Source organism: Sus scrofa, chromosome 5 (assembly GCF_054392235.1).
Source record: "Sus scrofa isolate SSC_HxYL_T2T_F1_AM1 chromosome 5, Sscrofa_HxYL_maternal_Yorkshire_Landrace_v2.0, whole genome shotgun sequence".
Taxonomy (NCBI): Eukaryota; Metazoa; Chordata; class Mammalia; order Artiodactyla; family Suidae; genus Sus; species Sus scrofa.
The window spans coordinates 27,642,145-27,657,765 of record NC_139387.1 but is presented as its reverse complement, the minus strand read 5'-3'; the positions used below and the strand labels follow the sequence as shown (position 1 = coordinate 27,657,765).

At 37.3% G+C, this 15,621-nt stretch overlaps 1 long non-coding RNA gene across 1 annotated transcript in view; it reads right to left on the bottom strand.

Moving 5' to 3' along the window:
* Nucleotides 1-15,621, bottom strand: part of LOC110260855 (uncharacterized) — a 463,270-nt gene that overhangs the window by 134,677 nt on the left and 312,972 nt on the right. Inside the window, exons 5-6 of the long non-coding RNA XR_014803451.1 lie at nucleotides 6,783-6,871; nucleotides 4,961-5,069 (exon numbers count right to left, since the gene is read on the bottom strand). This is a non-coding gene — a long non-coding RNA (uncharacterized LOC110260855). The remainder of the gene's footprint in view (nucleotides 1-4,960; nucleotides 5,070-6,782; nucleotides 6,872-15,621) is intronic.

Sequence of the window (15,621 nt, the reverse complement as noted above, 5' to 3'; positions counted from 1 at the left end):
ATGGACAGTCCCATCAGACGGTTAATGACGTCAGAGTAACACAGAGACAGAGCACAGACTCTGTGACAAATAATTTGAATCTCCATTTAGTCCCTGCACAGCCTTGGACAAGTAATACAACTCCCTTCACCTCTGATTTCCTCATTTATACAATCAAGGTTACAGTGCCTACCCTGGAGAAGGGCTAGTATAAGAAATGTACAATTTTTCAGAAAATAGACTGATGTTCAGTAAATGTTTTGCTTTTTTATTGTCTGATTGTATTTTTGCTTTATAAGTGCTGGTAGTGGTCTCTGTAATGACTCGGATAAACTCTAAATCCCCTTTCACACAGCAGCCCCTCAAAAAAGGACATCATCCTTCCCATTAAACAACACATGTATGTGTAACTTGGTCCCCATGTTGTACAGTGGAAAAAATAAATAAATAAAAAAGACAAAAAAAAAATCCTTTCTTAAATTGTGCCCCCCTCCCTACATCCCATCAAGATTCCTGAGTCCCTCCCTGTTCCATCTGTCTCTGGGCTTTCTCCAGCCTGTCCTTATCCCCTTACAAAGAGCCACCCAAGACTGCCTTCTAGTCTGTGGCGGAAGTGGTTTTGCTTTCTGGTGGTAATTACTTCTGAGGCATCTGTGTTTACTTTAGAACCTGTGGCTAAGGTAATTAGCTGACAGCTGGCTAAGCCTTAGATAATAATGCGCCTGACTTTTTAGGTATCTCTTTTCTAGAACTCATTTTTTTACTTTATTTCACTTACACAGTCAACAGACAGTAATGGCAAATTGTCCCTATGTGGAACACAATTAGATTCATTTGCATCTGGCAGGAGATCTGCCTTTAAAAAGTGGCTGGGCTCAGAATGGATGCTTCTACACATAGCATGCTTTTTGACTGCAGTACTTTTTCATTTATTCACTAAACATTCACTAAACATTTTTTGAAGGACTATTATGTATAGAACCCTGGGCTGGGATGCTAGGTACAAAAACACAAATACAACATCACCCCTTTCTTCAAAGACTTTGAAATTTGAAGAAAGATGGGCAAACAAACAAGGGTCCATGCCCAGTGCTCTGGAGATGTAAATGGGGTCAGGGTGGCAGCATTTAGGAGGAAAGCCATGGGCAGGGTCTTAAAAGGAAAAGAGATACGTAAATATTTACTGGGTGGATTGGAGGATCCAACAGAGAACATCCTTCTGGACTGAAGCGTATAAACCTAAGTATGAAGGCTTTATATTGCCAATATGATTAGTTGGCAATCAGAAGATAAGACTAGGGTAAAGCGAGCAAGGCACCTGGGGTGTGCAATTCTTAAGGAAGCTTTGCAAGTACAGGATTGGACAGAAACTTTCAGAAATGACACCCTACTTACCTCTCCCTGAGAGTGAGTGCCTCCTTAAATTTTGCACCTTGGGCAACTCTCCATTGCCTCACTCTAACCCCAGCCCTGATATATATACAAGAATTTGTGTGTGCCAACAGAACCTGTATATTACTGAAGCAATGCTTTAGAACATCAAGTATTTACTGATTTATTTAAGCCTAGAGGTGATCAACTCTCTAAACACTTCTTACACCTCCCCCAAAAATAAAGCCTGTGGCTGACCTCTTCCCACCCAATCAGAAGGGCTCACTTTAAAGAAAGGGAGCAAAAGAAAATTAAACTTCCAAATACCCATAACCCCAGTCATCTGATAGGTGATAGCTTATAATCATCCAGTATTTTCTTTACACTTAAAAAAAAGCTATTTATATTTACATTATCTAAATTGTGGGGAGAGGATGTTTTTCTACTAAGATCTAAAACACATAATAGTTAATGAAGCCCTTTATTCTTGTGACTAAAAATAAAGATTTTTACAGAAGAGAGAATAAAAAGACATATCTGTGAAACAGCTCCAAAAATGGTGTGTTTGCATGTGGGGAGGGGTGTTAACGAGTCTGCTGTTATACAAGCCTGTATATTAAGACATAGGAATTATCTCAATGGCTTAGGCAGGGTAAATGTGAATGATAAAATCTTACAAGATAAGATTACCCAAAGAGTAGAAATCACACAATTAGATAATTGCAGAGTAAGCCTGTATAACTGCGGGTATATAATGCTATAGGGGGCTCTGTACCACCTGGTGGGATAATAAATATAATATTTCCTTTCTATTCTTCAGCTAATTCTGAATGATTGCCTGATGACCATCATGTGAGATGTCCACACACTTTCCAGTTCACTCCACTGAACATCATGATTTGTTAAGTGTAGCTTATATATAGGATATCTTTTCAAAAAACTTGGAATAGCTTTGGGACTGTATTGGATTTAGCACTGTCGTACCATCCTGATGCAGCCTCCACCTCTCCCCCATACTCTCCCGCATCCTCAAAGCCTATCATGGCTCCAGACCTTCTGTCCTATACCCTTAGGACCCTGCTTTCCTGTCATAGACTAAAATTCACTGGTGGAGCTGGCATTGACCTTGCTGACCACGGCACTCCAGAACACAGTACTCTGTCTGGCATATTATAGGTTCTTAGTATCTGTTGAACAAATTAGGCATTGATGACTATATTATTATGTATCATGGGGTGAGGATGTGTGTCCGCCTCTTCCCAACTCAGCAGCCAGGGTGATGCTTTACAGCATAAGCAGGATCTCATTCCCTTTGATTAGAATTCTCCAAGGGCTTCACATCTCACTCAGAGCTGGCATTGACCTTGCTGACCACAGCACTCCAGAACACAGTACTCTGTCTGGCATATTATAGGTTCTTAATAAGTATCTGTTGAACAAATTAGGCATTGATGACTATATTATTATGTATCATGGGGTGAGGATGTGTGTCCGCCTCTTCCCAACTCAGCAGCCAGGGTGATGCTTTACAGCATAAGCAGGATCTCATTCCCTTTGATTAGAATTCTCCAAGGGCTTCACATCTCACTCAGAGAAAGAGCTCAAGGCTTTGCAGTGATTTATGAGCCCTCTGTCCCATAAACCCCCTCATCCCCTGCCCTTTCTACTCTGTTCCCCAGCTACAGTGCCTGACTGCCTTTTTTTTTTTTTTTTTTGAATGTGCCAGGCATGCAGCATCTTCAGTGCCTTCACTGAAATTCTTCCCTAAAATTTCTTAGCATTTATTGGCACACTCCTGCACCTCTTCAAGCCTTTTCTCAAATCCCATCTTCCCAGTGAGGCCTCCCCTACAGCTGGCATTCCTCACATATGCTCTTCCCCTCATCCTCATGCCTTTTACCCTTCTAAAATACTATATAATTTACTTATTTATATTATCTAGTTTTGTTAACCCTATTTCCCTGTTAGAAGTTAAGCTCCTCAGGCAGAATTTTTGTCCATTCTGTTTGGTTATCCATCCCATGTGCTCACCTGCTGAATTCATGATTTACAGATCACAGATGAATAAGTGCTTCCAAATTTGATTTACTGTTTGATAAACTATTATTTATTTATTTATTTATTTATTTATTTTTATGGCTGCACCCATGGTATATGGAAGTTCCCAGGCTAGGGGTTGAATTGGAGCTGTAGCTGCTGGCTTACACCACAAGGCACAGCAATGCCAGATTCTTAATCCACCGAGCAAGGCCAGGGATCAAACCTATGAACTAGTTGGGTTTATTACCACTGAGCCACAATGGGAATTCCAAACTATGCATCTTTTTATTGTCTGGTTTTACCCCAACAACATTTGCTGATACATACTGTTATTATTATCCTCATTTTTAAATGAAAATGTTGAGCCTGAGAAGTTGAGTGGCTTGCCTTTGACCTCGACAATGTGAAATTGTTTACTCAACCTCCATTTGTGTCTCCTTCTATTGTAGATATTGGAAAACTACAAGCTACATTTCCTAGGTTCCTCTGCAGTTCAAGTTGAATGCACATTGTAAGAAAGAAAGCGAAGGCCGTCTTTCTGCCTATTCCTGTTTCTTTTGGCCAACATGGTTGCAGAAAATGAAGTATCTCTGGGAGTTCCCATCACAGCTCAGCAGAAATGAACCTGACTAGGAACCATGAGGTTGTGGGTTTGATCCCTGCCCTCACTCAGTGGGTTAAGGATCCGGCATTGCTGTGGGCTGTGGTGTAGGCCGGCAGCTATAGCTCCAATTTGACCCCTAGCCTGGGAACCTCCATGTGCCGCAGGTGCGGCCCTAAAAAGCAAAAAAAAAAAAAAAAAGAAAAAAGAAAAAAAAAGAAAATGAGGTATCTCTGTAGCAGCAGTCCAGTGCCCGTTCTCTGGCTTCTGAGTGTAGAGAAGCTACCTGGAGACAGTAGAAGCAGCAACACTCCCTGACCTGGCTCCCTAGGCCCTGAATCTCAGCAAAGATGTCCATTCTTTAGCTTCCTGGGCAAGAGATGCACTTGAAGCAAAGGGACAGAAGCAGCTGTGTCAAGGTCTTGATTCTGTTTGGTTCCAGGGTGGCCTCAGGGATTTGCAGCTCCTAGAACCTCCCCTAGCAGGTCAGTTTTGTATGGTTCTGAGAATTAGAACTAGAGGCCAGTCTATAACACAGCCTTTAGCCTCCAACAATCTTGCAAGCCCCTAATTCCCTGTATTAAATTCCTCTTTATTTAAAATCTCTAAAGTGGCTTCCATTTCTGCTCCGAACTTGATGGGCAGGGCTTCCGATCACAGAAGGAAAGTTGATCTTCCTTCTGGTAACATTCAGTTCAACAAATTGTTTCCTGAGCACTCACCTCTAGGTCCATGGCTGTAAATGCAAATATACAATTAGGCACAATAAGAATATTTTCTCCAGATTCATCCCATCTACAGAATTTGAGAAGCTCTGGTCCTTTTCAAATCCCTCATAATTTGGGAAGGCTCCAGGGACTGTTTCACATGTACTTCCAAATGCCATCTCCCGTTAACCATGAGAAGCTCTCACAAGCACATGAAAGCAACCTTGCTGTTCCCAACATAGGTTAAAAATGGATAAATTACCTGGGTGGAGCTGCGACATCACCTGCCATCCATAAGAAGCGGTTGCTCCTCCATTCCATTCTCTAGGGAGGACAGAATACTCTTTGCACTCCAGAGTCACACAGCAGCACTAAGAGATAGATAATGAAGATGGCCAAGAGTCATGGAATCATCTGCCAAATGATGCTCGTGAGATTTTAAAACATTTACTTAGCCACCCTGAGCTTCAATTTCTTCAACAGTAAAACAAACAAAAACATTTATATACATTTAATTCTGATTAAAACTGAGATATTCCCATTTTACAAGTGAGGAAAACTGAGAACTACTATTATTACTATGTTCTTACTATTACTATTACTACTCCTCCTATTATCATCGCCATGGCCCTATATGCTCATGGTTCTCAGATATTCAAATACTATACATCTCTGCTTTGTTACAGCTTTCTCTCCTCAGAACTTTTAAGAGGTCAATGGCCAGCCCCTGAGCAGTGCTGAGTGAGACACAACCTGAGTAACACGGCCTCTCACATATTCAGAATAGTCTCTCCACTGTTGCTGTTCTCCACCCAAGCTTGAGAGTCTCTGTCCTCCTTTCCAAAGACCCTAAACTTTCCCAAGAGTCTTCGTGGCCTCTTAAGCTCATACATATCCCCCCATGACTCACAGCCTGGCTCCTCATTCCTTTAGGTATGTCAGGCATTTTGGAACTCACAGAAGGCATACAGATAGGGCCATGATGTTCTAATACCCAACACCATCACCTCTCCTTTACACAGATGAGTAAGACATGTCCAGCTCTAAAGAGGCCTATAACCTTATTACAAAGATGAGAAAAATAAGTGCTAATTTAAAAAACTGACCACATGGAGGGATGGTATCACATGTAAGTAACAACAGTGAAAACGCCGGCGCTAGAGTCGAGAAGATTCCAGTTTACATCTTTCCTCTGCTATGTCCCAACACTCAGACAATGGCAAGGGATGAGACTTGTCAAGTCTCAGTCTCCTTACCTGAAAAATGGGGTTTAAATAAGGACAAAATGAAACAACTGTGGAGGGCGCTAGGCATTATAGTAAGCTTGGAATACACAGAAGCTCTTAATATTTTTATTTAAGTTAGTTTATGAAAACTTCCTGTCAAGTTGAGTGGACATTTGTGGTGCCCTGCAGAATGAAAAATCTAAATTCAGTCATTGAGGAGAGAGTAGCAATCACTTAGAACAAGGGTAATGGAAGGGTTCGCCACTGTTAAATCTCTGGGCCAGAAGCTAGAAAATGTTTACTGCTGTAAAGGTCATAAATTAACACTTATAGACCAAATCTTTGTAGCTTTTCTCATTATACATTGGTATGATACCCTCAAAAAGATAGCGTACATAGTGCAATGATAAATTACTTTTTCATTAGCTAATATCAAAATGTATGGCACACTGAACAACACAAAATACTGACATTAATTTATTATTTGGTCAACATTTATACTTCAAGTATACAAATTTAGATATTGAATACAGCCTAAATTATCTACCCTTTATTATGACTTCTCATGATAGTACCATAGTCCAGATGGATAAATTTCTCTTCAGTGTAATCATGCCCATCTGCAATTATACGTTGATGCTTTTTTGTTATGTAGATTTTTAATTACCAACATCAAATTTAGTTGCTATAATTAGTCCACTACAATATTAAATTTTTATCCGTTTTTCTTCCTTTGCACACATGTGAGGGAGATAAGCTATTAATGATTTCTGCCTGTGAAGCTCAGAATTAAATACCATCAGAGTAGAGAAGATGACAGTTAAAAGGGTAATTGCCTTCTAACATAGTCTTGCCTACCTGTTTTTGATTAAAATATACAGTTTCTCTGTGGTATATTACAGTGACCCAGCTTCTAAGACTTAAATTCCAAGTCTGATACCAAGGCCCTGAAATAAAAATAAATAGCAAGAAAATGCAGAGAGTGGAGTTTGATGAATATCAGCAACTTTATGAGAATGAAGAACTATTCTGTCTTGGGGAGTCCTTTTACTATCTTGGTTTCTTATCACCCAGAATCAAGTCTTCTCGTCAAGTTGAACTCTTTCCTTCCTCACCTTTGACTTTCAATCAGCCAACAGATCCTATTGCTTCTTCCTTTACCAACATTCTCTCTGCTTAATTATTTCTACAACTGTTATCTAAAGTCAAGTCTTTGGTACTTTATGTGTGGATTATTACAATAGCCCCACACTGGTTTCCCTCCCTCTAATTTCCACCCTATTCAATTCCTTGGACACATTACCACCAATATAACCTGTGTAAAATGCTTTATGTAGTGGGACATTTCACATCCTTGATAAAAAAATCACCAATGATTCTTCAGAGCCTGCATATTGAGCAGCTGCTCAAATTTAGATTAAATGTATTTAGTGTGACTGGGTCACCTTTCTGTATAGTACAAAACTGATAGAACACTGTAAACCAGCTATAAAGAAAAAATAAAAACCATTATTAAAAATAGATTAAATGCATAAATAAACACATACATATGTATTCATACGAAAATTCTAGAAATATCTTCACTCTTATGTTGTGGAACTACTATGTTTATAAATCCTCTGCTTTCTTTAATTGCTAATAGATCTGTGTCAAAAATAAAGCAAATAAGAAAATACACCCTAAAAATGAGTATACTCACAAAGAAAGCCCTAGAACCAACATATTTTCCAAACATTTAAGAAAAAATAACACTAATCTTCATTAATTTTTCCAAATCATAAGAAAAGGAAATACTTCCCAACTTATACTTTGAATTTGGAGGGATCATGACAACAAAAACTACAAGGCTGTACAAGAAAGCAAGTTAGAGACCATTTTCTCTCATCAACAAAAAAGTAAAAATCTTAAATACAATGTTAGCAAAATGAATCTAGTAATAAATAAAAATGATAATTCACCATGACCAACTTGAATTTATTCCAAGAATGAAAGGTTGGATTGTATACTAAGTAATGGATCAATATGATTCAACACATTAACAGGAGTATTGGAGAAAAATCATGTGATTATCTTCAGAGATGCAGAGAAAGCATTTGACAAATTTAATATCTATTCATGCTAAAAACTCTTAGCGAATGAGAAATATAAGAGAATATCTGTAATTTAATAAAAAGTAGCAACAAAATACAGCAAATTAATGGTGACAGATGGAAGGTTTTTACAAGAATGAGACAAAACTGACTGCTAGCACCACTTCTATTTAATGTGGTAAGCAGGTTTTAGCAAGGCACTAAGGCAGGGAAAATGAAGGATTAAGAACTAAAAAGAAAGAAAATTGCCATCTTATTTACAAACAAATTCAAAAGAATCTTCAGATAAATTATTAGATTTAATAAATGAATTTACTAAGGTCACTGGAAATTAAATCAATACACAAAAATCAATTTTACTTCTACATGAAAGCAACAAATGAACATACAATGAAATTTTTTAAATAATAGTTAAAATAGCATCAACTACCTATGAATAAATACAACCATAAATGTAATATGCAGGAGCTTTACACAAATAACTATGACATTGTTATAAAAACTATAGATAATCTAAAAGAGGGCTATGTCATGTTCATGAATTGGAATACTCAATATTGTCATAATGTCAATTCTCCTCAAATTTACGTATGGATTCAATTAATAGAGAGCAAAATTTTAGCAGATATATTTGTGGAAATTGACAAGTTAATTCTAACATTCATTTAGAAATGCCAAAGGCATACCTAAAACAATCTTCTTTCTTGAAGAACAAAGTGTTAGAAATGGATATTCCCAGATATCAAGACCTATTATAAAGCTACAACAATTAAGATGGTGGGACTGTCTGTAGAAAAAGAAATATGTAAAACAGAGTAGAAATCCCAGAAACAGAACACTATTTATTTGTACATTTATAAAAAAATACAGTGATGAACATCAGTGGAAAAAGGATAGATGATTAAATATATAACACTGGATCAATTTTAAACCCGTATGAGAAAAACTTGTATCTTAACCCTTTATCTCACACCATACAATCCCATATGAATTACAGATCTAAATGTAAATGGTAAAACAACAAATTTGGGGGACAATGATATGAAAAATAATATTTTCATGACAATAATTTAGGCAGAGATTTTTTGAAATCTCTTAGGAAAATAAACATTACCCTTATAAAAATATTAATAGCTTTATCTCCATTAAAATTAGCAACTTCAAGAGTTCCTGTCGTGGCTCAGGGGTTAACAAACCTGACTCGTATCCATGAGGACATGGGATTGATCCCTGGCCTCACTCAGTAGGTTAAGGATCCAGCGCTGCCGTGAGCTGTGGTGTAGGGGTGTAGGTCGCAGATGTGGCTCAAATCCCACATTGCTGTGGCTATGGTATAGGCCGGCGGCTACAGCTCCAATTGGAACCCTAGCCTGAGAACCTCCATATGCCATGGGCACGGCCCTAAAAAGACCAAAAAAAAAGTTTAAAAAATAGCAGCCTATGTTAAACAAGAGATATTATTTAGAGAGACAAAAAAGAAAACCACAATAATATGCCACTGGACACCAGAAGGGCTAAAATCTAAAAGTCTTATAATATCAAGTGTTGGCAAAGATACAATACAACTAGAATTTTCATACATTGCTTGTAGGAGTGTAAAATGGTACAAACACTATGCAAATATTTTAATAGTGCTTATTTGAACTAAATACAAATATGTACCCTATAACCTAGAATTTTCTTTTTTTTTTTTTTTTTTTTTTGCATCTACTATATAGAAATTCTCACTCATGTGCACAAGGAGGCAGTAAATAAAAGTCACTTTGGCACTGATGTAGTTCCAGCTTAGATCCCGGAGAGCAAGAACTTTGTTTGATTATAAGTGCTGTATCCCAATTATGTAACAGTGACCAACCACACATTTGTCATAGTAATATTAGAATAGTAACCACAACATTTAAATGGCATGTAGAACTTAAAACGAAGATTAAGTAGTTTGTCAATGAATAGCATTCTGTTTCTTTATTAAACTAGATTATGCATAATAGCTACCTCTTATTGAGTTTATATGATATGCCAAATGCTAATGCTATATGTTTTATACAGATTATCTCCTCTAAACCTTACTACAGTTTTGGGATATAAGGATAATTATTACACATTATATAGGTAAAGAAAATGAAACTAAGAACAAAGTAGACTGCCCAAAGCCAATACAGCTATGAAGTTATCTCCAAAACTTGCCTCCTAATACTTGTATCTTTAAACTCATTGAAACACATTGAGATTGTAAACACAGGATGACTAAACTAAATCAAATTATATTTAATCCACGTTAAGCATTATGACTGGATGTATATCATGAGAAACATCAATGAAAAAAATTTTAGTCATTGTTTTAATTTAATAAATAACAAAGTGAGGTTTATGAAAGTTTATGTCAGTGCTCATAAAACTGGAAATAAAATATGCTATTTACCAGTGGAGCACTGAAGATCTTTTGATTTTAAAAAAGAAGGTATACATATTTGGTCTTTCTGGCTTACTAAATATTGTAAAGGCCATTTTTTTTTAATTTTCAAAGAACTATTCTGATCTGTTGCATGAAATTATGTCTACAACGTTTTCAAGTAACTAAGCACAAGGGATCCTAACAAGAACTTTTAAAAAGTACAAAGTTTTTATTAGCTAATGCAGCTGTAAAGCCTATATTTTAAAGACCACTGTTTACAGGGCACTGTCCCAGGAAACCAAATGGTCTAGTTGGCTGATTTCCCACAAACACAGGCAGAATAGAGTTAACATTCTTTACTCATCCAGGACTTTCTGACCTCATCTAAGCCTCTTGATGCCTCTCAAAATGAGCAAATACGGTCCTTAGTTCACCTTGTAGGGGCTTAGATAATAGACAATAAATTAATATGCGTAAAAGGGTATTGATTCTACTAAAGGAAAGAACCTACTATACATATCATGCCAAATTCCTGGTTTCTGCTGTTATATTTTAAACAGACCTGAATTACCTTTGCTGAACTAAGCTGCGAGGAGTTGAACATGTTAAACAGTTTATGGAGTCAAAAATCTAAATGTTAAGTGAAAAAGAGTGGACATCATGACTCTTCTGTAAGGAGGGAAGCACAATCATTATCTTAATGCCCTGGAGCCCATAAAACGAAAGAAAACCTGAAGCATCAACGATAATTGACTTAGTTTCATTTAAAACAGAGATGGTCTCTTGTTGACAGCTAATCGAAAAGGAGAGGTTTCAGACAAAATGTTGGTGAGCATCTTCTGTGTATTCAACCATAGTGGTTAGAATCAGGGAGTGCATTGTTATATTGCTAAATAATATCTCTGAAGTAGAGCTAAAAATTAAGAAGGAAATACTTTGGTGAAAATCATTGTAAGTTTTAAATCAACTCAGAAAAGCCCCAGCTACCAGTCATTACAAGATGGCTTTACCCAGTGGAATGACGTGTATTACAATTTAAGGGACCCTAATGGGGCACAGGTAATATTCAATTTGTGGATTTTGTATAGAGCACCAGCCTGCCTATCTCCCAAAATTGTAGTTAACAGTACTCATGTACTATCCATGAATCTAAGCTTTAAAATTTATATTGCACATGAAGAAATTAGTCCTCACATTGCCTCTGAACATTAGGTCAAATCCCTAAAATTTTTCAGCGTAGAAATCTGTATTATGAGACATGTACAAGGCCACAGAAATGACAGATAATGGAGCTTGGAATTAAAATGTTAAATTTCCAGTGCCTCCTCTCATACCCACATGATTTCAAATCTCTGTGACTTAAATTCTATGTGTAAAGATCAACTAATCTTGTTCTGTGTTTTCATGATTCCTTCTCTATTTATTTATAGATAACTTTCCCTATTCTACTAAGGATTTAAAGTGACATGTTGAAATGCAATTCCAAATCCATCAAATCTAAAACAAGAAGCTGAAGATGAGAAAAAGGAGAAAAATAAAGATAAAAGGTAAGTTAACGACAGTATTAAATTCACTTACACAATGTAGAACCCTTACTTTGTGAGAGGTGGGATAGAGATTTTGAAGCTTTAGTTGCTTATGGCCAATGCCAGGAGTAATCAGTGTCATGAGGAGCACAAATATTACTGATTCTAATAACAGAAGTAAATTATTCAACTGCATCTAAATAAATAAGAATATCTGGGGCACGGGTAATATATCTGTAATATAATAAACTACCAACCACCCCAACAACAACCTGCAAATAAATACAGATGTTTCACAGGGTGGATTCTTACAAGTCCCTCAGTCAATACAGAGAGAGTGCTTTAGGGAATGATAAATAGAAATTTTCTTTACTTTCAAAAAACACAAACTTCTGGTGTTGTCCTTCCTGCCTGCTTAGAGATTATTACTTGTCAAAAAAGACCCTAAGACCGAAGCCATTGCTTGACTGGGACTGTCAGCTGGGCTGGCCCTGAAGCAACCACCTCTTATTATCAGTCATGTTTTTCCTTCCCTGAGGTTGTCAGAAACAAAGAGGGTCAATTCGTGCTCACCTCTGCCAAAATTGTTTTCCCTGCCAGTCAGAGATAGCAAGGTCTAAAGCTATAAATGTGGCAGACATTTTTTTTTTAATTTAAGTCTCTGAAAGGAAAATATTAGGCCAGTTGGCCATGTTTCAGGACAAAACTTCATCACCAAGAAGCCTAGATTGAAAGTATCATAGTGTAAGCTTGTATGTTCTAATATTTATAGAAAATACTGACAAAGAAGTAGGAGCCACATGGGGATCAAAGTATCAACTTTACTTGTGGGTTAGGTGAGTATTCAACAGCTTTCAATGCACAGGATTGTTAGGTAAGCTGTACTGACAGACAGGGCTTAAACCTGAGAATGAAGTTAGGGTCTCATAATCTCTCTCTCTCCCTAATTTAGGATGTCAGACCCAAATTACTGGCCTGAAATGTTGGGACAATAAGAAAATATTTTGTTCACTGCATGAACACTGGAAAAGAAAGGTGACTTCCCTGAGCCCAATCAGAAGCAAACAAAAAGGACAAAGAGGCAAGAGCAATCACCTTTAGCACACACTAACTCCACCCGCTGATGAATGTGGTCCAAGGGATGTAATCTCTTACTAATCAGCTCTGCTACTCTTTTCTCCTGTTAAAGAGCAAGTTCAAAGTGTAGAGAGAGAGACAAGAAGCATTTACTAGTACTTCTTATCTCAGAGACAGGTTACAAATTCCTTCATTCATGAAAATGGGAGGGCAGGTGAATAATGGTTCCCAACCAATAGTTAGTGCCAGCTTCATGGGTGTGACCTGTGTAATCACACAAGGACTTGGGCTCAGAAGGGCCCTGTACTTGATTTAATGCTCTGATGTCATTGCTTTGCAATTCTTAATAGTTTTTGAAATATTTCATTTTGTATTGAGCTCACAAATTATGTAACTAGTCCAACAACAGATAATTAAGACAATGATTACATTAGAGAGAGTGACAGTGATCCAGGGGCAAAAGTTGTCTAGGTATGAGGGAAACTGAAACCAGGATCAGTAGGTGAGAGCAACCCAAAGAATACTGCTCATCTGATGGCATGAGCACCAAAGTGGGGGGGGGGAAGGGGCTTAAAAAGGAGGAATAGGATGTTCAGGGGAATGCCTTTCTCACATCCTGGTCCCATTGCGTAAGGGTTAGGGGAGAAAAACACCCACTGCTTGAAAAGTGCTGCAAGGGAAGTAGTAACTTCAGAGGAGAGTGACTCAAGGTATGTGTGTGCGTGTGTCTGTGTGTGTGTGTCTGTGCGTGTTTGTGTGTTCATATCCAGAGAGAGCAGGCAAACAAGAAGAATCCAGAAACGTTAAACCAGCAAATGGTCATATAAGGTGAGGTTAGTGTAAAATGCTGATTATATCATCTGCACAAGAATTATAACACTAAGAAGAGATAGATTATGAGTCTCCCAGGTCTCTTGAGAGGAGGCTTTTTGATAATCCAAGTGTGAAAGGTCTAATAGAAACATTAGGAAAGATCCGAGGTTTCAACTGAGGAAAAAGGACCTGATTCTTATGATTTAGGTGGAGCGCTTCCCCTCTACTCTCTCTCCCTGTGCTTCTTGATGGTTATTATAAAAGCAAATCATAGATTAATAAAATATATGAGACTAATGAGAGAAAAAATTTGTCAATATATCAAAAATATTAAGGTAATTATTACTAAAACAGCTAAAAGAAGATAAAAAACAAAAATAAAAGGTTAAAAATAAAACAAATTCAGGAGTTCCTTCTGTGGCTCAGCAGGTTAAGAACTCAACATAGTGTCCATGAGGTTGTGGCTTTGATCCCTGGCCTTGCTCAGTGGGTTAAAGATCTGGTGCTGCCACAAGCTGCAGCAAAGGTCGCAGATGCAGCTCGGATCCTGCATTGCTGTGGCTATGGCATAGGCCTCAGCTGTAGCTCCAACTGTACCCCTAGCCCAGGAACTTCCATATGTTGCAAGAGTGGCCATGAAAAGAAAAAAGAAAAAAAATGAATTAAAAGGTCAAAGATTACCAGTTTTAATATAACGTTAAATAGATAAGACTTCAAATAAAATATAAAAGACCAATAAAACTAAAGTTTAATTCCTCCACAGATTATTTTATTTATTTGGTCATTGCTCAAAATTAACAAATGGTTAACCTTGTGCTAAAGCAGTGCACAAGTAACATTCATTCTTCTCCCCACCGCAGGTAATAGGCTACGTTTTGTCTTCAGAGTGACAAAAACAAGCAAACTAATAAAACCAAAAACACAAAGAAATTAGGCAACAGTATAACATGGCCAAGTAGGATTTATTCTTGGAATCGAAGAATAATCCAAATATAAAAATCAATCAATGTAATACACAACATCCACAAAATGAAATAGGAAAAAAAAAAATATGGCCATCTCAATTAACATGAAAAAAACCTGACAAAAGCCAACACTTTTTCTGATAAAAATACTCAACAAACTAAGGATAGATGGAAATCACCTCAATATAATAAAAGCCACATATTCAAAACCTATAGTGAACATCATATTCAATAATGAAAGATTGAATGCTCTTTCTCTAAGATCAGGAATAAGCGAAGGATTCCTGCTTTCATGCCTTCTGTTCAACATAATATTGGACGTTCTAGACAAATTAATTAAGCAGGAAGAAATACAAGGCATCTAAATTGGAAAAGAGAAAAGTAAAATTACCCCTATTCACAGATGATAGATCTCTTGTGTAGAAAACCCTAAATATTCCATGTACAAAAAACCTACTAGAACTAATAAACAAATTCAGCAAAGTGTTAGGCTACAGAAGCAATATACAAAAATCAGTTACATATCTATATACTTACAATGAACAATTTGAAAAGGAAATTAAGAAAAATAATTAAATTTACAATAGCATCACTAAGAGTAAAATACTTAGGAATTAACCATGGAAGTGAAAGGCTTATACAATGATAGCTATAAAAATATTGCTAAGGGAGTTCCCATTGTGGCACAGTGGTTAACAAATCCGACTAGGAACCATGAGGTTGCGGGTTCGATCCCTGCCCTTGCTCAGTGGGTTAACGATCCGGCGTTGCCGTGAGCTGTGGTGTAGGTTGCAGACGCGGCTCGGATCCTGCGTTGCTGTGGCTCTGGCGTAG